This window comes from Arachis ipaensis, chromosome B4 (genome assembly GCF_059453495.1).
Source record: "Arachis ipaensis isolate K30076 ecotype BB chromosome B4, ASM5945349v1, whole genome shotgun sequence".
In the NCBI taxonomy this organism is placed as follows: domain Eukaryota; kingdom Viridiplantae; phylum Streptophyta; class Magnoliopsida; order Fabales; family Fabaceae; genus Arachis; species Arachis ipaensis.
Genome location: NC_142439.1, coordinates 96,835,683 through 96,839,083, shown reverse-complemented (window position 1 = coordinate 96,839,083; position 3,401 = coordinate 96,835,683). Strand labels below are relative to the sequence as shown.

The following is a 3,401-nucleotide window of genomic DNA, read 5'->3' as shown; positions in this document are numbered from 1 at the left end:
ATTGAATGAATATCTCTTGGATCTCTTAATCAGAATCTTCGTGGTATAAGCTAGATTGATGGCGGCATTCATGAGAGTCCGGAAAGTCTAAACCTTGTCTGTGGTATTCCGAGTAGGACTCTGGGATTGAATGACTGTGACGAACTTCAAACTCGCGAGTGCTGGGCGTAGTGACAGACGCAAAAGAAGGGTGAATCCTATTCCAGCATGATCGAGAATCTCAGATGATTAGCCGTGCTGTGACAGAGCATTTGGACCATTTTCACAAGAGGATAGGATGCAGCCATTGGCAAGGGTGATGCCTCCAGACGATTAGCCATGCAGTGACAGCGCATCGGACCATTTTCCAGAGAGGATTAAAAGTAGCCATTGACAACGGTGATGTCCTTACATAAAGCCAGCCATGGAAAGGAGTAAGATTGATTGGATGAAGACAGCAGGAAAGCAGAGGTTCAGAGGAACGAAAGCATCTCTATACGCTTGTCTGAAATTCTCACCAATGAATTACATAAGTATTTCTATCCTTATTTTATGTTTACTTATTATTTAATTTCGAAAACTCCATAACCTTTTGATATCCGCCTGACTGAGATTTACAAGGTGACCATAGCTTGCTTCATACCAACAATCTCCGTGGGATCGACCCTTACTCGCGTAAGGTTTATTACTTGGATGACCCAGTGCACTTGCTGGTTAGTTGTATCGACGTTGTTAATGAAAAACGATTTATTAAGACGTGCGTACAGAGTTTCTGGCGCCGTTTCCTGAGATCACAATTTTGTTCACCAAGTTTTTGGCACTGTTGCCGGGGATTGTTTGAGTTTGGACAACTGACGGTTCATCTTGTTGCTCAGATTAGGTAATTTTCTTTTTGTTTTATTTTCAAAATTTTTCAAAAATCTTTCAAAAATTTCTCCTTTGTTTTCCAAAAAAAATTTTAAAATAAAAATGTTTTCAAAAAATATATTTTTCTTCAGAATTTTTAAGAATGAATTCTAGTGTTTCATGAAGCATGTTGAAGCCTGGCTGGCTGTAAAGCCATGTCTAATTCTTTTGGATAGGGTATGTCAGGCGTGTCATGTCTGAATTACATACTAAAGCTTGGCTGGCTATTAAGCCATGCCTGACCCTTTGATTGGAGCTTTAGACTAAAGAGCATAAGATTCCTGGAATTCATATTAAAAATTTTGGAATCCTTATTTTTCTTTTCCAAAATGATTTTCGAAAAAATTAAAAGAAAATACAAAAAAATCATAAAATCATAAAAATCAAAAAATATTTTGTGTTTCTTGTTTGAGTCTTGAGTCAAGTTGAAAGTTTGGTGTCAATTGCATATTCATCTTGCATTTTTCGAAAAATTCATGCATTCATAGTGTTCTTCATGATCTTCAAGTTGTTCTTGGTAAGTCTTCTTGTTTGATCTTGATGTTTCCATGTTTTGTGTCTTTTCTTGTTTTTCATACGCATTCTTGCATTCATAGAGTCTAAACATGAAAGATTTCTAAGTTTGGTGTCTTGCATGTTTTCTTTGCATATAAAATTTTCAAAAATAAGTTCTTGATGTTCATCATGATCTTCAAAGTGCTCTTGGTGTTCATCTTGACATTCATAGTGTTCTTGCATGCATTCCTTGTTTCGATCCAAAAAGAAAAGAGAAAAATATGAAAATGATGTTTTAATTTTTTCTCTCTCATCATTAAAAATTCAAAAATAAAAAAAAAATATCTTTTCCTTTTTCTCTCATAAAATTCGAAAATTTGAGTTGACTTTTTCAAAAATTTTTAAAATCTAGTTGTTTTCTATGAGTCAAATCAAATTTTCAAATTTTATCTTTTTCAAAAATCAAATCTTTTTCATTTTTCTTATCTATTTTCGAAAATTCCAAAAATATTTTTCAAAAATATTTTTCTTAATTTTACATCATATTTTCGAAAATATCTTCAACAATTAATGTTTTGATTCAAAAATTTCAAGTTTGTTACTTGCTTGTTAAGAAAGATTCAAACTTTGAGTTCTAGAATCATATCTTGTGATTTCTTGTGAATCAAGTCATTAATTATGATTTTAAAAATCAAATCTTTTTCAAAAACTAATTTCAATCATATATTTTCAAAAATATCTTCTTATCTTATCTTTTTCAAAAATTTGATTTCAAAATATCTTTTCTAACTTCCTAACTTCTTATCTTTTCAAAATTTGTTTCAACTAACTAACTAACCTTTTGTTTGTTTCTTATCTTTTTCAAAACTACCTAACTAACTCTCTCTCTCTAATTTTCGAAAATATCTTCCCTCTTTTTCAAAATTTCTTTTTTTTACTAATTATTTTAATTTTTTATTTTAATTTTCGAAAATTACTAACCTTTTTCAAAAACAATTTTCAAAATCGCTAACTCTTTTTCAAAAATTATTTTCGAAAATTCTCTTTCTCTCTCGTCTTCTTCTTTTCTTCTACTCACACAGGGACCTCTATACTGAGGTAAAAAGGACCCCTATTATTACTATTTTTCTATCCCTCTTTTTCATATGAGCAGGAGCAAGGACAAGAACATTCTTGTTGAAGCAGATCCAGAACCTGAAAGGACTCTGATGAGAAAACTAAGAGAAGCTAAATTACAACAATCCAGCAAGCACCTTTCAGAAATTTTCGAACAGGAAGAGGAGATGGCAGCCAAAAATAATAATAATGCAAGGAGGATGCTTGGTGACTTTACTGCACCTAATTCCAATTTACATGGAAGAAGCATCTCCATTCCTGCCATTGGAGCAAACAATTTTGAGCTGAAACCTCAATTAGTTTCTCTGATGCAGCAGAACTGCAAGTTTCATGGACTTCCATCTGAAGATCCTTTTCATTTCTTAACTGAATTCTTGCAGATATGTGATACTGTTAAGACTAATGGAGTAGATCCTAAAGTCTACAGGCTCATGCTTTTCCCTTTTGCTGTGAGAGACAGAGCTAGAATATGGTTGGATTCTCAACCTAAGGATAGCCTGAACTCTTGGGATAAGCTGGTCAAGGCTTTCTTAGCCAAGTTCTTTCCTCCTCAAAAGCTGAGTAAGCTTAGAGTGGATGTTCAGACCTTCAGACAGAAAGAAGGTGAATCCCTCTATGAAGCTTGGGAGAGATACAAAGAACTGACCAAAAAGTGTCCTTCTGACATGCTTTCAGAATGGACCATCCCGGACATATTCTATGATGGTCTGTCTGAATTAGCTAAAATGTCATTGGATACCTCTACAGGTGGATCCATTCACTTAAAGAAAATGCCTGCAGAAGCTCAAGAACTCATTGACATGGTTGCTAATAACCAGTTCATGTACACTTCTGAGAGGAATCCTGTGAGTAAGGGGACGCCTATGAAGAAGGGAGTTCTTAAAATTGATACTCTGAATGTCATA

At 33.9% G+C, this 3,401-nt stretch overlaps 1 non-coding gene across 1 annotated transcript; it reads right to left on the bottom strand.

Annotated features, from left to right (window-relative positions):
- Window positions 1–3,059: 3,059 nt before the first annotated feature.
- LOC148568478 (small nucleolar RNA R71) lies at window positions 3,060–3,167 on the bottom strand. The gene has a single exon (XR_015883031.1). It is a non-coding gene; the product is annotated as a small nucleolar RNA R71 (small nucleolar RNA).
- Window positions 3,168–3,401: the final 234 nt, after the last annotated feature.